General features: G+C 46.5%; 1 protein-coding gene across 5 annotated transcripts in view; it reads right to left on the reverse strand.

The window, feature by feature from the left end:
• The window catches only part of KMT2E (lysine methyltransferase 2E (inactive)), a 197,802-nt gene extending 175,583 nt beyond the window's left edge, over positions 1-22,219 (reverse strand). For 3 of the 5 annotated variants that reach the window (XM_069765101.1, XM_069765100.1, XM_069765097.1), the window contains exon 1: positions 21,833-22,219. The gene's annotated coding sequence lies outside the window, so the exon portion shown is untranslated. The remainder of the gene's footprint in view (positions 1-21,832) is intronic. The other 2 variants (XM_069765102.1, XM_069765099.1) reach the window with 1 other exon arrangement.
• Between the last annotated feature and the right edge of the window lie 1,730 nt (positions 22,220-23,949).

Below are 23,949 nucleotides of genomic sequence, written 5' to 3' on the forward strand. Positions count from 1 at the left end.
CGATCAGGCCCCTGCTGGGAGATCGCTGGTCGGGGAAGAAAGTCCAGAACTTTATTTCGTCGCTGGACTCCCCGTAGACATCGCTGAATCGGCGTGTGTGACACCGATTCAGCAATGTCTTTGCTGGTAACCAGGGTAAACATCGGGTAACTAAGCGCAGGGCCGCGCTTAGTAACCCGATGTTTACCCTGGTTACCATCCTAAAAGTAAAAAAACAAACAGTACATACTTACCTACAGCCGTCTGTCCTCCAGCGCTGTGCTCTGCTCTCCTCCTGCTCTGGCTGTGAGCGTCGGTCAGCCGGAAAGCAGAGCGGTGACGTCACCGCTCTGCTTTCTGGCTGCCCGGAGCTCACAGCCAGACCAGAGAAGCAGAGCGCCGAGGACAGACAGCGGTAGGTAAGTATGTAGCGTTTGTTTTTTTACTTTTTAGGATGGTAACCAGGGTAAACATCGGGTTACTAAGCGCGGCCCTGCGCTTAGTTACCCGATGTTTACCCTGGTTACCGGGGACCTCGGGATCGTTGGTCGCTGGAGAGCTGTCTGTGTGACAGCTCTCCAGCGACGCTGCAGCGATCCGGATCGTTATCGGTATCGCTGCAGCGTCGCTATGTGTGACGGTACCTTAAACGACCTATTACCCTAATCTTCTGAATCAACTAATTAACTCTAAACACATGCAAAAGATACCTGAGGCTTTTATAAACTCCCTGCCTGGTTCATTACTCAAAACCCCCATCATGGGTAAGGGTACCGTCACACTATACGATTTACCTACGATCACGACCAGCCGTGATCGTAGGTAAATCGTAGTGTGGTCGCTGGGGAGCTGTCACAGACAGCTCTCCAGTGACCAACGATGCCGAGGTCCCTGGGTAACCAGGGTAAACATCGGGTAACTAAGCACAGGACCGCGCTTAGTTACCCGATGTTTACCCTGGTTACAAGCATTAAACTAAAAAAAAAAAAACAGCACATACTTACATTCTGGTGTCCGTCAGGTCCCTTGCAGTCTGGTTCCCGCACTCAGTGACTGCCGGCCGTAAAGTGAAAGTGAAAGCACAGCCGCTGTGCTCTGCTTTCACTTTACGGCCAGCAGTCACAGTGCGGGAAGCAGACGGCAAGGGACCTGACGGACACCAGAATGTAAGTATGTGCTGTTTGTTTTTTTTTAGTTTAACGCTTGTAACCAGGGTAAACATCGGGTAACTAAGCGCGGTCCTGCGCTTAGTTACCCGATGTTTACCCTGGTTACAAGCGAACGCATCGCTGGATCGCATCGCTAGATCGGTGTCACACACACCGATCTAGCGATGACAGCGGGAGATCCAGCGATGAAAGAAAGTTCTAAACGATCTGCTACGACGTACGATTCTCAGCAGGATCCCTGATCGCTGCTGCGTGTCAGACACAGCGATATCGTAACGATATCGCTGGAACGTCACGAATCGTACCGTCGTAGCGATCGAAATGGTATAGTGTGACGGTACCCTAAGACTAGCGACCTGACAGATGTCAAGAAGGCCATCATTGACACCCTCAAGCAAGAGGGTAAAGGCCCCGTCACACATAGCGAGATCGCTAGCGAGATCGCTGCTGAGTCACAAGTTTTGTGACGCGACAGCGATCTCAGTAGCGATCTCGCTATGTGTGACACGTACCAGCGATCAGGCCCCTGCTGTGAGATCGCTGGTCGTGTCGGAATGGCCTGGGCCATTTTTTGATCGTTGAGGTCCCGCTGACATCGCTGAATCGGCGTGTGTGACGCCGATTCAGCGATGTCTTCGCTGGTAACCAGGGTAAACATCGGGTAACTAAGCGCAGGGCCGCGCTTAGTAACCCGATGTTTACCCTGGTTACAATCCTACAAGTAAGAAAAAACAAACACTACATACTTACCTATCGCTGTCTGTCCTCGGCGCTCTGCTTCTCTGGTCTGGCTGTGAGCGCCGGTCAGCCGGAAAGCAGAGCGGTGACGTCACCGCTCTGCTTTCCGGCCGCTGTGCTCACAGCCAGACCAGAGAAGCAGAGCACCGAGGACAGACAGCGATAGGCAAGTATGTAGCGTTTGTTTTTTTTACTTTAACGATGGTAACCAGGGTAAACATCGGGTTACTAAGCGCGGCCCTGCGCTTAGTTACCCGATGTTTACCCTGGTTACCGGGGACCTCGGGATCGTTGGTCGCTGGAGAGCTGTCTGTGTGACAGCTCTCCAGCGACCAAACAGCGACGCTGCAGCGATCCGGATCGTTGTCGGTATCGCTGCAGCGTCGCTATGTGTGACGGGGCCTTTAGACCCAGAAAGAAATTTCTCAACAAATAGGCTGTTCCCAGAGTGCTGAATCAAGGCACCTCAATGGTAAGTCTGTTGGAAGGAAACAATGTGGCAGAAAACGCTGTACAACGAGAAGAGGAGACCGGACCCTGAGGAAGATTGTGGAGAAGGACCGATTCCAGACCTTGGGGAACCTGAGGAAGCAGTGGACTGAGTCTGGTGTGGAAACATCCAGAGCCACCGTGCACAGGCGTGTGCAGGAAATGGGCTACAGGTGCCGCATTCCCCAGGTAAAGCCACTTTTGAACCATAAACAGCGGCAGAGGCGCCTGACCTGGGCTACAGAGAAGCAGCACTGGACTGTTGCTAAGTGGTCCCAAGTACTTTTTTCTGATGAAAGCAAATTTTGCATGTCATTTGGAAATCAAGGTGCCAGAGTCTGGAGGAAGACTGGGGAGAAGGAAATGCCAAAATGCCTGAAGTCCAGTGTCAAGTACCCACAGTCAGTGATGGTGTGGGGTGCCATGTCAGCTGCTGGTGTTGGTCCACTGTGTTTCATCAAGGGCAGGGTCAATGCAGCTAGCCATCAGGAGATTTTGGAGCACTTCATGCTTCCATCGGCTGAAATGCTTTATGGAGATGAAGATTTCATTTTTCAGCACGACCTGGCACCTGCTCACAGTGCCAAAACCACTGGTAAATGGTTTACTGACCATGGTATTACTGTGCTCAATTGGCCTGCCAACTCTCCTGACCTGAACCCCATAGAGAATCTGTGGGATATTGTGAAGAGAAAGTTGAGAGACGCAAGACCCAACACTCTGGATGAGCTTAAGGCCGCTATTGAAGCATCCTGGGCCTCCATAACATCTCAGCAGTGTCACAGGCTGATTGCCTCCATGCCACGCCGCATTGAAGCAGTCATTTCTGCCAAAGGATTCCCGACCAAGTATTGAGTGCATAACTGAACATTATTATTTGATGGTTTTTTTGTTTGTTATTAAAAAACACTTTTATTTGATTGGATGGGTGAAATATGCTAATTTATTGAGACAGGTTTTTTGGGTTATCAGGAGTTGTATGCCAAAATCATCAGTATTAAAACAATAAAAGACCTGACAAATTTCAGTTGGTGGATAATGAATCTATAATATATGAAAGTTTAATTGTAATCATTACATTATGGTAAATAATGAAATTTAATACTATATGCTAATTTTTTGAGAAGGACCTGTATATTGCGTGGCCAGTGTTACATACTACGTGGGCTGTGTTATATACTGCGTGGCTGCTATATACTACGTGGGCAGTGTTATTTACTGCTTGGCCTATAGTCACGCATCGGGTATTCTACAACATGTATGTATATAGCAGCCACATAATATATAGCACAGGCCACGTAGTATTTGTCTGCTATATACTACATGGCTCCTATATACTACGTGGCTGCTATATACATACATAAATATATATTCTAGAATACCCGATGCGTTAGAACTGGGTGTGTGTGTGTGTGTGTGTGTGTGTGTGTGTGTGTGTGTGTGTGTGTGTGTGTGTGTGTGTGTGTGTGTGTGTGTGTGTATATATAATTATATATTATAATTTTTTTTTCATTTTACGCCCCCCCCCACACCCGCATTTCTGATGCAGTACGAGCTGCTTTGTTATTGTACAGTGTGTGTATATATATATATATATATATATATATATATATATATATATATATATATGTATGTATATGTATGTATATGTATGCATGTATGTATATATATATATATACAGCATATGCTGTGTCACAGAAAGATCGCGTCCCTGCAGATCCGGTGAAAGGGTTAACTCCAATTTCACCCGATCTGGGGACAGGGGGAGTGGTAGTTTAGCCCAGGGGGCTAAAGAGAAACTGCCAATCAGAGCGATTTGTAATATTTCACCTAAAAAACTGGTGAAATATTACAATCCAGCCATGGCCGATGCTGCAACACCATCAGCCATGGCTGGAAACACTGATGCACCCCCACCCCACCGATCGCCCCCAGCCCTCCGATCTGTGGTCCGCTCCCGTCCGTCCTGTGCTCCGCTCCCCCCGTGCTCCAATCCCACCCCCTTGCACACTGATCCCCCCCCCCCCCCACAGTCCGATCCACCCCCCCGCAATCCGATCCACCCCCCCCCCCCCCCCCCGCACTGCGATCCACCCCCTCATGCTCCGTTCCACCCCCCCCCCCCATGCTCTCCCCCCCACCCCATCATACTTACCGAGCCTCCCGGGGTCCGTCCGTCTTCTTTCCTGGGCGCCGCCATCTTCCAAAATGGCAGGCGCATGCGCAGTGCGCCCGCCGAATCTGCCGGCCGGCAGATTCGTTTCAAGTGCATTTTGATCACTGTGACCTATCACAGTGATCAAAATAAAAAAAATACTAAATGACCCCCCCCCCCCCCCTTTGTCACCCCCATAGGTACGGACAATAATAAAATAAATAAAAAATTTTTTTCTTCCACTAAGGTTAGGGTTAGGGCTAGGGCTAGGGCTTCGGTATGTGCACACGTATTCTGGTCCTCTGCTGATTTTTCCGCAGCGGATTTGATAAATCCGCAGTGGTAAACCGCTGCGGATTTATCGCGGTTTTTCTGCGCATTTCACTGCGGTTTTACAACTGCGGTTTACTATTGGAGCAGTTGTAAAACCGCTGCGGAATCCACAGAAAGAAGAGACATGCTGCGGAATGTAAACCCCTGCGTTTCTGTGCAGTTTTTCCGCAGCATGTGTACAGCGATTTTTGTTTCCCATAGGTTTACATTGAACTGTAAACTCATGAGAAACTGGTGCGGATCTGCAGCGTTTTCCGCAGCGTGTGCACATACCTTTAGAATTAGGCTATGTGCACACGGTGCGGATTGGCCGCTGCGGATTCGCAGCAGAGTTCCATCAGGTTTACAGTACCAAGCAAACCTATGGAAAACCAAATCCGCTGTGCCCATGGTGCGGAAAATACCGCGCGGAAATGCTGCGTTGTATTTTCCGCAGCATGTCAATTCTTTGTGCGGATTCCGCAGCGTTTTACACCTGTTCCTCAATAGGAATCCGCAGGTGAAATCCGCACAAAAAACACTGGAAATCCGCGGTAAATCCACAGGTAAAACACTGCGTTTTGCCTTTTACCCACGGATTTTTCAAAAATGGTGCGGAAAAATCTCACACGAATCCGCAACATGGGCACATAGCCTTAGGGTTAGGGTTGTGGTTAGGGTTGTGATTAGGGTTATGGCTACAGTTGGGATTAGAGTTAGGGGTGTGGGGGGGGTTAGTGTTGGAGGTAGAATTGAGGGGTTACCACTGTTTAGGCACATCAGGGGTCTCCAAAAGCAACATGGCGCCACCATTGATTCCAGCCAATCATGTATTCAAAAAGTCAAATGGTGCTCCCTCACTTCCGAGCCCCGACGTGTGCCCATACAGTGGTTTACCCCCACATATGGGGTACCAGCATACTCAGGACCTACCGCGCAACAATTTCTGGGGTCCAATTTCTCCTGTTACCCTTGTGAAAATAAAAAATTGCTTGCTAAAACATCATTTTTGAGGAAAGAAAAATGATTTTTTATTTTCACGGCTCTGCGTTGTAAACGTCTGTGAAGCACTTGGGGATTCAAAGTGCTCACCACACATCCAGATAAGTTCCTTTGGGGGTCTAGTTTCCAAAATGGGGTCACTTGTGGGGGTTTCTACTGTTTAGGCACACCAGGGGCTCTGCAAACGCAACGTGACGCCCGCAGACCATTCCATCAAAGTCTGCATTTCAAAAGTCACTACTTCCCTTCTGAGCCCGGACGTGTGCCCAAACAGTGGTTTACCCCCACACATGGGGTATCAGCGTACTCAGGAGAAACTGGACAACAACTTTTGGGGTCAAATTTCTCCTGTTACCCTTGGGAAAATAAAAAATTGCGGGCTAAAAAATCATTTTAGAGAAAATATTTTTTTATTTTTTATTTTCATGGTTCTGCGTTATAAACTTCTGTGAAGCACTTGGGGGTTCAAAGTGCTCATCACACATCTAGATTAGTTCCTTTGGGGGTCTAGTTTCCAAAATGGGGTCATTTGTGGGGGATCTGCAATGTTTAGGCACACAGGGGCTCTCCAAACGCGACATGGTGTCCGCTAATGATTGGAGCTAATTTTCCATTTAAAAAGCCAAATGGCGTGCCTTCCCTTCCGAGCCCTGCCGTGTGCCAAAACAGTGGTTTACTCCCACATATGGGGTATCAGCGAACTCAGGACAAACTGGACAACAACATTTGGGGTCCAATTTCTCCTATTACCCTTGGCAAAATAGGAAATTCCAGGCTAAAATATAATTTTTGAGGAAAGAAAAATTATTTTTTATTTTCATGGCTCTGCGTTATAAACTTCTGTGAAGCACCTGGGGGTTTAAAGTGCTCAATATGCATCTAGATTAGTTCCTTGGGGGGTCTAGTTTCCAAAATGTGGTCACTTGTGGGGGAGCTCCAATGTTTAGGCACACAGGGGCTCTCCAAACGCGACATGGTGTCCGCTAACAATTGGAGCTAATTTTCCATTCAAAAAGTCAAATGGCACGCCTTCCCTTCCGAGCCCTGCCGTGTGCCCAAACAGTGGTTTACCCCCACATGTGAGGTATTGGTGTACTCAGTAGAAATTGCCCAACAAATTTTAGGATCCATTTTATCCTGTTGCCCATGTGAAAATGAAAAAATTGAAGCTAAAAGAATTTTTTTGTGAAAAAAAATACTTTTTCATTTTTACGGATCAATTTGTGAAACACCTGAGGGTTTAAAGTGCTCACTATGCATCTAGATAAGTTCCTTGGGGCATCTAGTTTCCAAAATGGGGTCACTTGTGGGGGAGCTCCAAGTTTTAGGCACACGGGGGCTCTCCAAACACGACATGGTGTCCGCTAAAGAGTGCAGCCAATTTTTCAAATGGCGCTCCTTCCCTTCCAAGCCCTGCCGTGCGCCCAAACAGTGGTTTACCCCCACATATGAGGTATCAGCGTACTCAGGACAAATTGGACAACAACTTTCGTGGTTCAGTTTCTCCTTTTGCCATTGGGAAAATAATTGTTGCTAAAAGATAGTTTTTGTGACTAAAAAGTTAAATGTTCATTTTTTCCTTCCATGTTGCTTCTGCGGCTGTGAAGCACCTGAATGGTTAATAAACTTCTTGAATGTGGTTTTGTGCACCTTGAGGGGTGCAGTTTTTAGAATGGTGTCACTTTTGGGTATTTTCAGCCATATAGACCCCTCAAACTGACTTCAAATGTGAGGTGGTCCCTAAAAAAAATGGTTTTGTAAATTTCGTTGTAAAAATGAGAAATCGCTGGTCAAATTTTAACTCTTATAACTTTCTAGCAAAAAAAAATGTTGTTTCCAAAATTGTGCTGATGTAAAAAGTAGACATGTGGGAAATGTTATTTATTAACTATTTTGTGTCACATAACTCTCTGGTTTAACAGAATAAAAATTCAAAATGTGAAAATTGCGAAATTTTCAAAATTTTCGCCAAATTTCCGTTTTTATCACAAATAAACACAGAATTTATTGACCTAAATTTACCACTAACATGAAGCCCAATATGTCACGAAAAAACAATCTCAGAACCGCTAGGATCCGTTGAAGCGTTCCTGAGTTATTACCTCATAAAGGGACACTGGTCAGAATTGCAAAAAACGGCCAGGTCATTAAGGTCAAAATAGGCTGGTTTTTTTTTTTTTTTTTTTTTTTAAGAGGGATATGATGCCCACATTGCTATATACTACGTGGGCTGCGCAATGTACTACGTGGGCTGCGCAATACACTACGCATACATATTCTTGAATACCCGATGCGTTAGAATCGGAAGAGATTATATATATATATATATATATATATATATATATATATATATATATATATATATATATATATATATATATATATATATATATATATATATATATATATATACACACACACATACATATATATATCTATATATAATTGTCTAAGGGTTTTTCCGTCCGTCTGTCTGTCCTGGAAATCCCGCGTCTCTGATTGGTCGAGGCCGCCAGGCCTCGACCAATCAGCGACGGGCACAGCGACGATGATGTCATAAAGGACGTAGAAATCCCGCGTTTCTGATTCAGGTACGGGCACAGTATCGACGTAGATGTCATAATGGTTGCCTTGACCAATCAGCGACGGGCACAGTCTGCCGCGAATTCTGGAATTATCATTGTCCATATACTACGGGGACATGCATATTCTAGAATACCCGATGCGTTAGAATCGGGCCACAATCTAGTATTATATAATTGTCTAAGGGTCACTTGCATCTGTCTGTCTGTCCTTCTGTCACGGTTATTCATTTACTGATTGGTCTCGCCAGCTGCCTGTCACGGCTGCCGCGACCAATTAGCGATGGGCACAGTCCGGAAGAAAATGGCCGCTCTTTACTCCCCGCAGTCAGTGCATGTCGTTTGCAAACTCCCCTCCGGTCATCGCTAACACAGGGTTAATGCCGGCTGTAACGGATCGCGTTATGGCGCGGGTAACGCACTCAGTTACCGCCGCTATTAACCCTGTTGTTCCCCAACTTTTTACTATTGACGCTGCCTATGCAGCATCAATATTAAAAAAAAAAAAAAAGGATTGTTAAAAAAAAAAAAATTAAAAAAAACAAAAAAAAAAAAAAACACGATATACTCACCCACCGTAGCAGCTTGCGCCGGCCGCCATCTTCCGTTGCAGGTTCCAGTGGCGGGAGGACCTGCCATGATGTCACGGTCATGTGACCGCGACGTCATCACAGGTCCTGCGCTAATACCAACCCTGGGACCGGAACCTGCCGTGGACTACAAGGGCTCCCTCGGAAAGGTGAGTATATGTTTATTTTTTCACCTGTGACAAACCGGGCTGGGCAATATACTACGTGGGCTGGGCAATATACTACGTGGGCTGGGCAATATACTACGTGGGCATGCATATTCTAGAATACCCGATGCGTTAGAATCGGGGAACCATCGTGTGTGTGCGTGTGCGTATATATATTACACACTAAATTCAAATTCAAAGAAGCTTTATTGACAGGACCAAATAAACATCAGTTTTGCCAAAGCACAAGTACAGTAGGGAATAGGGAGTAGGGACTGTGGGGATAATGGGTAGAGAGACTGTGGGGACGATCGATGGGGACTGTGGAAACGATGGATGGGGTGCAGGGTGGGGGAAAGGAAGTCCAAGGCATATCATGGCTGTCTTTCTCGCAGTCTATGGCACGCGCTCAGATACTGCGCTGCTATCTCCACTGCGCTCTCTTCTTCTCCTAGCAGGATATGTTTTCTCTTCCTCCTATACAATATTATATATATATATATATATATATATATATATATATATATATATATATATATATATATATATATATATATATATATATATACACTCGAGTATAAGCCGAGATTTTCAGCCCAAAAAACGTATATACTCGAATATAAGCCGAGATTTTCAGCCCCAAATTTTGGGCTGAAAGTGCCCCTCTCGGCTTATACTCGAGTCACGGTAGCAGTGGGGTCGGCGGGTGAGGGGGCGCTGAGGCATACTCACCTAGTCCTGGCGCTCCCCCTGCCGTCCCACAGTCTTCGGTGCTGCAGCTCTTCCCCTGTTCAGCGGTCACGTGGGACCGCTCATTAGAGAAATGAATACGCGGCTCCACCTCCCATAGGGGTGGAGCCACATATTCATTTCTCTAATCAGCGGTGCCGGTGACCGCTGATAGAGGAAGAGGCTGCGGCACCGAAGACCGTGTGACAGGCAGAGGGAGCCGGACGCCGGGACCAGGTAAGTATTTTATATTCACCTATCCCCGTTCCACACGCGGGGCGCCGCTCCATCTTCCCGGCGCCGCTCCGCACTGACTGTTCAGGTCAGAGGGCGCGATGACGCATATAGTGTGCGCGGCGCCCTCTGCCTGATCAGTCAGAGCGGAGAGACGCCGGGACCGGATGCTGGGAGCTGCAAGCAGCGAGGTGAGTATGGCATTTTTTTTTCATTGCAGCAGCAGCAATGGCACAGCTTTCTATGGCACAGCTATGGGGCAATACTGAACGGCGCAGAGCACTATATGGCAGCTATGGGGCAATACTGAATGGCGCAGAGCACTATATGGCAGCTATGGGGCAATACTGAACAGCGCAGAGCACTATATGGCAGCTATGGGGCAATACTGAATGGCGCAGAGCACTATATGGCACAGCTATGGGGCAATACTGAACGGCGCAGAGCACTATATGGCAGCTATGGGGCAATACTGAACGGCGCAGAGCACTATATGGCAGCTATGGGGCAATACTGAACGGCGCAGAGCACTATATGGCAGCTATGGGGCAATACTGAACAGCGCAGAGCACTATATGGCAGCTATGGGGCAATACTGAATGGCGCAGAGCACTATATGGCAGCTATGGGGCAATACTGAATGGTGCAGAGCACTATATGGCACAGCTATGGGGCAATAATGAACGGTGCAGAGCACTATATGGCAGAGCTTTCTATGGCACATCTATGGGGCAATAATGAACAGTATGGAGCATTATATATGGCACAGCTTTATATGGAGCATCTTATGGGGCAATAATGAACGGTATGGAGCATCCATTTTTATTTTTGAAATTCACCGGTAGCTGCTGCATTTTCCACCCTAGGCTTATACTCGAGTCAATAAGTTTTCCCAGTTTTTTGTGGCAAAATTAGGGGGGGTCGGCTTATACTCGAGTATATACGGTATTTAAAAAAAAAAAAAAACATACATATATATAGATATAGAGAGAGAGAGAGAGAGAGAGAGAGAGAGAGAGAGAGAGAGAGAGAGAGAGAGAGAGAGAGAGAGAGAGAGAGAGAGAGAGAGAGAGAGAGAGAGAGAGAGAGAGAGAGAGAGAGAGAGAGAGAAAAGAAAAAAAACCATGCCTAATACCAAATCCCTGATGCCCTTCCTTGTCCCCTGTAACAAAAATTGAAAACATGTGCTCACCTTAAGGCCGGGGTCACACTTGCGAGTGCAGTGCGAGAAACTTGCAAGAGTCTCTCGCATCAATACCCGGCACGGTCACCGGCACTCGGGACCAGAGCGTTCAGCTGCATGTATTTCTATGCAGCTCAACGCTCCGTTCCCGAGTGCCGGCGGCAGTGCCGGGTATTGATGCGAGAGATTCGTGGGAGTTTCTCGCATTGCACTCGCAAGTGTGACCCCGGTCTAACGCCCAATCCCTGATGCCCATGTCCCCTGAAAACAATAAAAAATAACTTCTGTCTGCCGTAGTCCACGTAATCCAGAGTGTCGCACGGCGATGTCACTTGTAGAACAGTCAGATCGAGAGATGTGACTGCTCTAACCGGCCGCCGGGTACAGACTGACAGGAGAGTCATCGCTCCTGCAGTGTATAGCACTGAGCTGCCGTTAGAGGTCACACGAGTTTATCCGCTGATTAGCTCAGGTGATCTCAATTATGGCACCTCCTGATGTGACTGTTCTAAAATTGAGATCGCCGTGGGACATTCTGGATTACGTGGACTAATGCAGAAAGGAGAGAATAGCTCTATTATTTTTGATTGTTTACAGCGAACATGGGCATTGGGAATTAGGCGTTCGGTGAGTATGGAAAATTTAGATTTAATAAAGCAGTCTTTTTTCTTCAAATAAAAGACTTCACTCTGGGTGTATTTTATTTACGAACATTTATTATGGGGTTAGTAATGGGGGTGTCTTATAGACACCTTGCCATTACTAACCTGGGCTTGATGTCAGCTGCCAATATAAGGCGGACATGAACCCCAATACTATCACTTTACTTGACAACACACCAAGGCAAGTGGGAAGAGAGGCTAGGCACCAGATTTGGTGCATCTTATTGATGCGCTATTTCTGGGGTGGCCGAGAGCTGGTGTTTTTAGTCTGGGATGGGCCAATGACCAATGCCCCTTCCTAGGCTATTAACAGTTCACAGCTGTCTGCCTAGCCTTTTTTAGGTTAGACTTTATAGGGGGGGGGAGGGGGGCCTATGTCAATTTTTTTTCTGGGGTCCCCCTGTAAACTAGCCAGTAAAGGCTAAGCAAATAGCTGTTAGCTGATATTGGGAACCTTTATGGCTATTGGCCCCTTCCCAAAATATTATCAGCCCCCAGCTTTCCCTCTGCTGATTACGAAAATAACACTGGAAACCACGCAATTTTTTCCCCCCATTTTTTGTAACAGGAATCGTTTGCATGCTTATTTATGACAGTTGCTGTTTGTTTACAGCCTATATAGGTTCATTCTGTTAACACTCCTACATTAGGTTGGTGAGTGTTTAACTCTTTATTAACAGTTTAGTAATGAGGGAGCCTGGCTGACAACTCTTCATTACTAAACCTAGGGCTAGGTGTTAAGGACAACTACTGACACCAAGCCCTAATCCCATTACCTCGATGCCACAGCATCAGAATGAAAATGAAGGGGTTGAAACAAAAATTACATCACAAAACATTTAGCAAATATCTTTATTTAGCTCAAAAAAGAATTGCTATACAAAAATGCATGCACAAAACATACCAAAAACATGCGTTTTTGCTGCCAAGAAATACAGAAATTTCTGCTAGCAAATACTCAATGTGCACACATACCCTAAAGCATTTTGCATGTGGGAAATGGAACAGTGCATTCATCCAAGCAAATACATTTTGAACCAAACCTACAAAAGGCTGAATAAAGATATAGCTCAAAATGTTTCCATATTCAATCACTTTATGAGGCCATGAATCCCCCTCAGCATGGCAGTTACTTATACCCTTAGGCCATGTTGACACTTTGCGGTTTTTACCGCGGCGATTTTGCCGCAGCGGGTCAGCTGCAGTTTCCATTGTGTTTACAGTAACATGTAAACCCTATGGAAACCGCAAACCGCTGTGCACATGCTGCGGGAAAACCCGCGCCGGAACGCAGCGGTTTACAACCCGCATCATGTCACTTCTTTGTGCAGAATCGCGGCGGTTCTTCACCCATAGAAATGCATTGATCCGCTTACTTCCCGCATGGGGCTGTGCCCACCATGCGGGAAGTAAGCGGATAATGTGCGGTTGCTACCCGGGGTGGAGGGGAGGAGACTCTCCTCCAGGCCCTGGGAACCATATTTGTGTAAAAAAAAAAAAAAAAAAGAATTAAAATAAAAAATAATGATATACTCACCTCCCAGCGCTGTACGCGGCCGTCCGGTCTCAGGTTGCTATGCGAGCAGGGCCTGCGGTGACGTTGCGGTCACATGACAGTGACCTTCTTGCACAGCATCTTTGGAACCGGACCACCGCCTGCAGCACTGAGGAGATCGGGATGTCAGAGGGTGAGTATATCATTATTTTTATTATTTTTAACATTACTATTGATGCTGCATATGCAGCATCAATAGTAAAACAAGTGCAGGATTAAACCCGCAGCGGAACCCGCAACACAAACCGCGATAAATCTGCAGGGATAACCGCAGCGGGTTTGCCCTGCAGATTTATCAAATCCGCTGCGGAAAAACCCACGGGAAAACCCACAGCCCCCTTCCTACGTGTGCACATAGCCTAAATGCCACTTGACATTCAAATACATCAAGAGCAAATGTCACTTTGCTCTCTTGACTAACCAGGGCGATCAGCTGCCGAAGACCAACAGGTATACACAGCCATACTCCTTCTGTAACTGATAGAATCGGTGTTCTCAGCGCAAAGGCTGATGTCAATAGTGACACATGAGGAGTTTGACAGAACGCGCTTCCTCCAACAGCCCTGCAGTTTGACTGCAAACTATGTTGATCTGGTTTGCTGAGAACCCAACAGCTAATAAACATAATACATAAAAACATTTTCCCATCTGGCATATTGACCAGCGGAGATCAACTCACCACCATAAAATTGTCAAATGCATCCCTTAATGCAATCAAATATTGTTTCCCTGCACTCAGAATAGGAAGGGACATAGGGTTGAGAGATTCATACTTTGCTAGAAACAGTAAATATGCAAAGACAGCAAATGTAGCTTTGTAACAAAAAAAAAAACAAAAAACATTTACACCATTTGATAAGGTGCTAGAGTTCCCCCATAATGGAACACCTGTTTGATGACAGATGGCCAGACCAAGCACTCAGCATATTTGTGTGTAAGACCTGTTTGATTATCATTTTGAATATAGGACTTGAGCCGGGCATTAGAAACAGGAGTGCCGCAAGCAGCCACCAATCGGTTTCCAATGCCTTACACAGTTCAACGCTTCACTACACAAAAAAAAAAAAAAAAAAAATGACAAGCACATCAGATGATCTCAGAAACCACAGGATATGACGAGTGCCCTGTCTTATAATGCTTATTGTAATACATCAGGCTACATAAAATTCACTCTGGCTATATCATCCAAAATGTCAGCTTTAGCAACACATATACTCCCTTCACTATTCACTAGGTATAGTACAGCTCATAACCCGATCTCGGCAGCTTAGTAAGCACCTCCACTCGCTAAATTTGTACAATCGGATACTGCAGTACGAAACAAAGCAAGGTGATTTAGCCCCAGGATTGACTGTATACAGAATGGTTAATGAATTTGCTTAACCAATCAAAACAGATGCATGTTAACTTAAGACTATCCTCCCCAATGTGGACACATCATAGCCGAATACACCATTTGAGATGTCCAGGAAGTAACAGGGCACTCCTGGACCTATACTGTACCTCCATATGACTCATTTTATACAGTGTAAGTAAGAAAAAAAAAATGTCACCCATCAGATGCCATATTTGAAAGATGTTTGCACTGCTTTTATGGAGTCAGCTCTTACATTTTTAACATCTGATTCCTTTGTTCAATAAGCCACCACCAGGTAAGTCTGGCATCTAGGTCAATATGAGCACTTCTGTGTATGGAAGAGTAAAGGTATCGTCACACTCAGCAACTTTCCAACGATCACGACCAGCGATCAGGGCCGCGCTTAGTAACCCGATGTTTACCCTGGTTACCATTGTAAATGTAAAAAAAAAACAAAAAACACATACTCACATTCCGGTGCCTGTCACGTCCCCGGCGTCCGCTTCCCTGCACTCCTCCTGCATCCTGTGTAAGCGCCGGCCGTAAAGCAGAGCGGTGACGTCACCGCTGTGCTCTGCTTTACGGCCAGCCGGCTCTGACACAGGATGCAGGAGGAGTGCAGGGAAGCGGACGCCGGGGGACGTGACAGGCACCGGAATGTGAGTGTGTTTTTTTTTGTTTTTTACATTTACAATGGTAACCAGGGTAAACATCGGGTTACTAAGCACGGCCCTGCGCTTAGTAACCCGATATTTACCCTGGTTACCAGTGAACACATCGCTGGATCGGCGTCACACACGCCGATCCATCGATGTCAGCGGGTGATCCAGCGACAAAATAAAGTTCTGGCCTTCTAGCTCCGACCAGCGATGTCACAGCAGGATCCAGATCGCTGCTGCGTGTCAAACACAACGATATCGCTATCCAGGACGCTGCAACGTCACAGATCGCTATCGTTGTAATGTTGTTCAGTGTGAAGGTACCTTAAGGCTACTTTCACACTTGTGTCGGTACGGGTCCGTCGCATCCGCTGCCCATTCTGAAGTCCGGGAGGAGGGGGTGGAGTTTCGGCCGCGCATGCGCGGTAGAATATGGCGGATGCGACGGACAAAAAAAAATGTTCACTTGAACTTTTTTTGTAACGGCAGCCTGCCAAAACACGACCGATTCGTCGCACGACGGACGCGACGTGTGGCCATCCATCGCTAATACAAGTCTATGGGCAAAAAACGCATCCTGCGAGCACATTTGCAGGATCCGTTTTTTTGCCCAAAACGACGGATTGCGATGGATCTGAAAAGACGGAAGTATGAAAGTAGCCTAAAGCTGGAGTCACATTAAACGTTTGAAAAATCAGTCCGGGTCTCCCTGCCGAGAGTCGCATGAGTGTTCTCCGTATGGTAATCTGTGTGTAATGAGTTTGCAATGCAATTTTCTCGCACCTATGAATCTGTATGACACCCGTATGGCTTTACATGTCTCACTGCTTTTCCCCCACTGAATTTAATGGCGCAGTGGCCTGAAATGAGGAAAATGAGAGCGTATTTGTCGCAAGCTAGACGAATGGTCCGTGTGATTTCCGAGTTTTTCTCGCATCCATAGGCTTGCATTGGCGAGTCTCGGACGATATACGCGTAAAAAGCAGCATGCTGCGATTTTACACGCATGTCGACTATGCATGAGAAAAAAAATACGGTGATGTGAGCTGCCCCATAGATTAACACGGGTCTGAGCGCTAAGCAATGTTTTCTCGCATAGCACTCGTCTGTATTCTACGGTAGTGTAACTCTGGCCTAAAGGAAAGACAGCCATCTAATGTGTGTGGAGCTTTAGGCTAGGGCTACATGATGACTTGTGGACTTTTCACATAAGATTTCAATGTCGCAGAGCCAAATCACAAGTCATGATAGTGAATGTGGTTGTGCTGCAAAACTCAAGATGCAAGATTGCAAACCTACAGATTCAGCAGAAATCCATCCCTGCTGGATTTCAGCACAACCTCATTCCCCATCATTACTTGATATTGTGGAAGAGTTATAGTGCAATATTATATAACGTGTGCCCACGAGTAACTGTAGTTTTAGCTTAAGAGTTTTTTGGACATAGGAATCATGTCTCATTTTTGCAACGCTTGTGAAATCACCATGGTTTTACAGTAGTCGTGGCAATATACCACAACGCGACTGCTACCGTAAATAGATTTCACATCAAAAGCTTAGGTCAATATTACTATAATGACCTGTTACTTTTAAAAACTGAATAGTGTGCAATAATAAGAGATGTTAGGATGATCTTGTAACAATGTTTTATTTCAGGGGGTTGTCCACTACTTGTTGATGTCGACGCTGGGTCCGCTGTGACACTTATGTCACATGAGCGATCAAGCAATGGGCTGAAGTGTTTTTTTTTTTAAATCTTTTTAAAAGCATGGATTGATTAAAAATAAAACAGACATACTCACCTTACAGTGCATGGTGCTTTAGAGATCTGCTCCTGCTGTGATCCCTGCATCGCTGAAGCCATGGGCACAGTACATGCATGCAGCAGTGCTATTGACTTCCAAATGTGAAAGACAGCATCTGGAGTAGCAGCAGAGCTCCGGAACAACCTGCACTGGATCTTGAGGTGTGTTGTAAGGACTGTAAGCCTTTGTTTTACTATTTTTAATCAATCACTGGCTATAAAAAAAAATCTATTACTGCTGGACAACCCCTGTAATGCCGAACCTTTAGGCTATGTGCACAAGTAGGAAAAGAGGTGGAGAATTTTCTGCACAAAATCCGCATCTCCTGCCAGAATCCGCAGCTGCGGATTTGCCGCGGTTTTAATGCGGACTTTGTGTGGTTTTTATGCGAAACTGATGCGGAATTTGTGCGTATTTTGCCACTGCGGATTTAACATGGAGAAGTGCAGAAACGCTGCAGATCCACACAAAAGAAGTGACATGCAATTCTTTGAAATCCGCAGCAATTCCGCACTGATTTTTCTGCACCATGTGCATCGCTTTTTTTTTTTTTTTTAAATTGAATTACTTTGTACTGTACATCACAGTGCGGATCTGCAGCGTTTCTGCACGGAAAAATCCGCTGCGAATCTGCATCGTGTGCACATAGCCTAAGTTCTTTATCTATATGCCGCTGTTTTTATTAACAAAAAAAAACAAAACACTGGAACGTGTTTATTATTCACCACTGGCGGAAGATTATCGCTCCCAAAAAAAAAAAAAGAGGATATGGCTTGAAAATTAAAACTTCCCAAGCTTTCTCCTTTTTACATACAGATTTGATGGCTGGCTGGTCACATATGGGCCCGGGTTAAGGTAGCAGTATTTCACAGTCCGTTGATGGACCGCAAATCTATTGACCCGAACTTAAGGCCTCATGGGCACATATGAGGCTGTAAATTTGGGTTGGTAGAGTCATTTAATCTGGGCATTAAAGTCTTATACAGTCTGTGAAATACAGCTGTCTGGACTCAGCCTAGAGGAGGGCTCAGTTGACTTTGGTTAAATGTGTATGGCCATCTTTAGGCAGCTACAATAACCCACAAAAGATATGCAAAGTTATTACCCATCTATAGTACATTAAAAAAAAAACAAATGTTTGTTTTGTAAATGTTTTAGTATAACACAATGTTGTACACTTGTGTTTTGAAAAGCGAAAAACCACTTTAACACATTTGGGAATACGAACAGAGAAGATTACCTAATCCATACCCTTAGCCACAGCAGACACCAGCTGCTTAAGGGAAATCTGTCACTATTTTGTCACTACCCCATCTGAGAATAGCATAATGTAGGGGCAGAGACACGGATTTCAGCAATGTGCAACTCACCTGACTGCTTGATGTAATTTTGATAAAATCACTTACCTGCTTCAAATGTCATAGCTCTTTGATTACTGAGCTTTGCGTAACTGTGCCCACACCCAGGGCCGGCTCCAGGTTTTTGAGGGCCCCGGGCGAAAGAGTCTCAGTGGGCCCCCCCTTTAACACATACCCCGATTCATGATCGCATATAAACACAGCCATGTAGTATATAACACTGCCCACGTAGTATATAGCAGCCCATGTAGTATATAGCAGCCCATGTAGCATATAGCAGCCCATGTAGCATATAGCAGCCCATGTAGTATATAGCAGCCCACGTAGTATATAGCAGCCCACGTAGTATATAGCAGCGCAGCCCACATAGTATACAGCAGCGCCACTCACTCAGGCACTGGTAGGACTAGGAGCTCCTCCTGAATCTGCCTCATAACTTCAGCAGCAAGGCAGCCAGCCAGGGAGGATCAGAGCAGAGAACATGCTCTCTCCGCCCACAAACAATGTCACACTGGCTGCCTTCTCTTAACCCCTATGTGTGCCTGCCTGGCTGCACTGACTGAGTGAGAAGATGCTTGTGTCAGAGCTGGCACATAGGGGTTAAGAGAACGCAGCCAGCAGTGACTTTGTGGGCGGAGAGAGCATGTTATCTCCTGCTCTGCTCTCCCAGCTGTATCTATGACAGCATGAGTTGGCCCCCCTCTCTCCCCAGGGCCCCGGCATTTGCCCAGGTGCGCTGGGTGCTGACGCCGGCCCTGCCCACACCACTGATCGACAGCTATTTGTGTACACTGTGCATAGGCTGAAAGCAACCAGCCAGTGGTTGCATGGTTAAACAAGGCTCATGACTATGGAGGACTACATAACAGCAGATTTATTGAGCTTCAAAACGATAATGTTCTGCTGATAAAAGTGACATATTCCTGGAACCAGAGTCTCTTACTATACACTATGCTTCTCTCAAATTTGGTGGCAGAAACCTGGTCACATATTCCCTTTAAAGAGACTCTGAAGGAGCCAACATGTAAGCGTATTACAAGGACATCCATTGATTTCACTGGAAACTGTAATTCTTCATTTACTCTGTGGGAGTGCTACTAGGGGAATTGAACCTGTGCTTCTGCATTCACCCACAAATTACAAAAGTAGGAAACCTAGTTTCAAGCAATATTATCTTTATACAGTATAACCCATAAAATGTATAGGTATACTGGTTAGCTCCAATAATTTATCAAGGAGTTAAAATATAAATGAGTCACACAGCAAACCTGGGTTTCAAATAATGAAAACTCAGGTATGATCCACCTAACAACTAAGATCAAAGACAAGAAAATCACCTAGGAGCCCAGAGGGGAAAAATATCAATGTCTCAAAATCAAACTAAATATGTTTCATGTGCTTTTAACAGATATCAAAAAAATTTAGTTTTTTTTTCTCTAACAAACATAACCAGCTGCACTATGCTAACTAGTGCTAACTGGTGGCTGCCAATATGAAAAAGTCAGTGGGAACAGAGACTTATTCATAGAAGTTAAAAAGCTTAAAAAAAAAAAGAAAAGTAATTTTCAGGAAGTGAAAAGTGTAAACAATCCCAAGTACATTTCCTGCAAACGGTAAGGTATAATGTCATCAGGATGACAATGGGTTAAACTGGAGCAGGAAGACAATATACACAGGAGTATACACTATGCACTCCCTCATCACCGCCCCCTTGCCTTCACAGCAGAGGAACTACTGAAATCTTGCTAAGCTTTACAGCCTTCAATATCAAGTTGAAGTAGACGAGGGTTCACACAGGCTATCTGCAACCAGAAAGGTCACTTATAGCTAAAACATGTTTGAAAATCAGTTCTCCAGATTACAAGCAACACAGCAACTATGTCAAGACACCCCACAATAAAGGCATTTTATACTGAAAACCTCCTTTTCTACAAGTATGAGCTGCAGACATGTGTGTACTGCATGGGGTGTGGAGACCCAGAAATGATTAGATTACAACATCAGCTGAGGGGGCGCCATTTTTTAGCCTCTCCAAAAGGACAAAAGAGGGAGATACCAACAACAAATGGTGGTAGTCAAAGTACATACAATCACCCCTCATTTCTCTCAAGACCACTTATCCCGCCAGGAGAAGGATGTGAAGATGACCCTACAGATGGTATTACTTAGGAGAGCTGGAGGGGTGATCAAGTTATGTTAATAAACAACCTGATTAATGCTACCATGGAAGAACAATGTATCCGCATGACAGAGGAGGGGCGCACATACATCATACGGTACATATGCATGCAGCCTGTGTCTGGATCTCCTCTCAGGGTGAAGGGAGGCATGGTGGTCCCTTCCTTTGTGTGATGGTGGTGTTGTGTCTGAGCTGGCCTGGCTTCCACATATACACACAGGATCGCTTGTTCCTCCCCCATCCATGTCTGCAGCCTGTGAGCAGAAAGCCCTGGAAAGACCTACAGCTTTGCAGAGGGTGTGAGAGGATGTACACACCAGCCCTCCTGGGCATCATAGCCATGTTGTCCTTTTGCGTACAGCACAGAATCTGCCTATAATGTCTGCCATATTCACACCAGGACCAGTAAACGTCTCCTTGCTGCAGATATATTGCTTCTATACAGGACTGGACACCACCACCTCCTAGCCTAAGAGACAGGAGAAACATATGCCTATATAGGGTGCATTACATACAGGGGAACCCTATACAAATAGAATGGGAAAGAAAGCATCCATTATTCTACCACATTAACCATTTATGAAGCTGAAATACAATTACCATCATTTTTTTTTCAAACCTTCCTTTGCAGAAATAGAAAACAAGGTGCCAGAGCTCTAAAGAGAGAGGCCTGAAAGATAAACGATGAAACATGCAGAAAGAGTCAAGTGCAGGGTTAACATGAAGCAAAAGGGTAAATGCATTGCAACGAAGCTGCCCACCCCCCTCCATCACTGCCAAAGTCAGCTATGTGGACCAGGAACCCGCCATATTTCTCCTGCCTGACCCTTCACTACAAGGCTGGAGCACAGGGACACACTTGGCACATATACACACCCACCGCGGCACCGCAAACCGACGGGGAAAGAAACCGTCCAGGAAAGGACTAGAAGACGACACAATAACTTACCTCCAACGTGCCAAAGCCAGGAAACAGGACACCGAGGACGGAAATACGCACCCGTGAAGGGTGACGGTAATGGCCGCTAACGTGAAGGCTACTAGCACAGGAGCGGGCTGACAGGAAAGGCGACGTCAGAGGCAGCCCCGGGAACCGTTACTCAGGGGGACCGAGCGGACTGGCAGCGGCAGGGCTAACGCTGACTGGAACCGCTGCACAGGAGAAGCTATGGAGGGTGTTCGCAGTGCCCAAGCTGACTGCAGCCCCAATGTGTACAAACCCCGCTCCTCCCGTGTCTCAGCCTACGCTGGCTCTATGTCACTGCCTCTCTCTGGAAAATGGCGTCGGATGCTCGCACGGGGTTTCCTAACCCTGCTGCCACGGACTCAATACAAGACTTGCGGGTGTGAAAAGGGCCTAGCTGCAGCCGTGCCCACAAGCAAAATGGCGACCCGCGCACCACAGCCTGCACCATCTTGCTTGTGGGCACTAACTTGCGCCACGCCCTCCGCACCCGGGGAAAGCGAGCGGGCCGTGCCCTTACATGTAATGGCGGCGCCGTGCAGTTATAAATGTGTAAAAAAAAATGTCCCTGCAAAGAGGGTGGAGTTATGTTATAGAGTGAAAAAAATGTGTAGACATGATTCGAGCCGTAGTCAGGCGTATGTCTCGCGTTCTGCGGGGAGGGAGCTGGCCGCCATGTCGTCGTGTGGAGACATTAGTGTCTAGAAATAGGACATTATAGGACATTAGGGCTTCGTTTCGCCCCTGGTCACACTGCTGCGGAAGGTGGGTGTGAGGCACAGCAGGAATGTCTGGGGATGGGTGGGTAGAGCTATACAAGGGCTCATGCTCGCTCTCATTGGGGAAGATGGAGGCGGTTCCCTCACCGGCTGGGCGCTTATCACCATGGTGGTTTGGGCTGAGGGGAGAGACACTGTTGGGGTCTCCCTGCAGCAGGAGCAGGGGCTGCTGACGATACTGCGCAAACTCCAAGGGCTTGATAAAAGCTGGCTGCCTACCGCACCGCTTCTATGGAGAGCTGGATGGAGCAGCGACAGGGTGGCGGCTTCCTGCTCGGCGGACGGACATTCCTCGTCTTTATTCTACCCCGGTCCGCCGCCTATAAGGAGGGACAGGAAAGTGCTGGACACTGGCGGTGCCAAGTATTGTATGTGCTGAGTGCCTATTAAACTGCTCCTTGTAGACCCGCTCCCTGCTGCATTTTCATGGTTTTTTTTTTTTCTCGTCACTGTAGCTTCCTAATGGCGCCGTGTAAGTATACCGTCTCTTTACTGTTTGGTGGGCGGGCCGATGCGAGGCAGCCAATGGGAGAGTGAGAGGCGCTCTGAGACCGCCGTGCTATTGGCTGCCTGTGACATCATGCTGCAGCAGGTGGGCGGGGAGAGAGCTGCTGGGAGACGCGGGTGCAGAGGGAGAGCTCGGCGCCATTATGTGCCCGCGCAGCACGGAGCCTGAGGGGAGCGGCGGGCCGCATTGCTGGGCGCTAGGTCTCGCTTCATAATGACCCGTGTTTTCTTCCCTACAGAAGGCGATATTCCCGAGGTCTCCGCTGCAGAGAGCCGCCTGTGCTGGGACTGCAAATTAGTGAATGCGTCACAACAATATGGCGGTGTAGGAAATCTGCTTCTGGCTGCACGTCTGCTGCAGATCACGTGGTCTCGTTGCCTGGTAATAGAGCTTGGCCGCGAGTCAAGTGGTTAGAGACGGATGTGGGGGAGGGGAGGAGGAGTAGGGTTTCTGCTAGGGGTGATTCAGTCTGGACAACAGTTCACCATTTTACTTTTGTGCATTAAGTTCATAGCTTGTCAGCCCCACGTAAGGTTAGCTGGCTGTACCCTGTAACGTTACCTCCGTAAGTGAAGGTCTTACCAGACTTGTTAGGTTAGTGTTTTTTTTATAGCCTTGTTTTGTTTTTTAGTTTATCAAGCATAGTATTGTAGGCAGGTTGTTTTTTTTTTTTTTTTTTTTTTTTGTGATTAAAATAATAACCTGCCTGTGGTGTTTAACCAGTCCTCCTGCCTAAGCTGACACTGAAAGTGCAGCGCTTGGGGCTAGGTGCCTGCATTACTATAACATGTAGAGCCAAGCATTTAGGAAACGAC

The sequence above is a fragment of the Ranitomeya imitator genome, chromosome 4 (genome assembly GCF_032444005.1).
Source record: "Ranitomeya imitator isolate aRanImi1 chromosome 4, aRanImi1.pri, whole genome shotgun sequence".
NCBI lineage: Eukaryota > Metazoa > Chordata > Amphibia > Anura > Dendrobatidae > Ranitomeya > Ranitomeya imitator.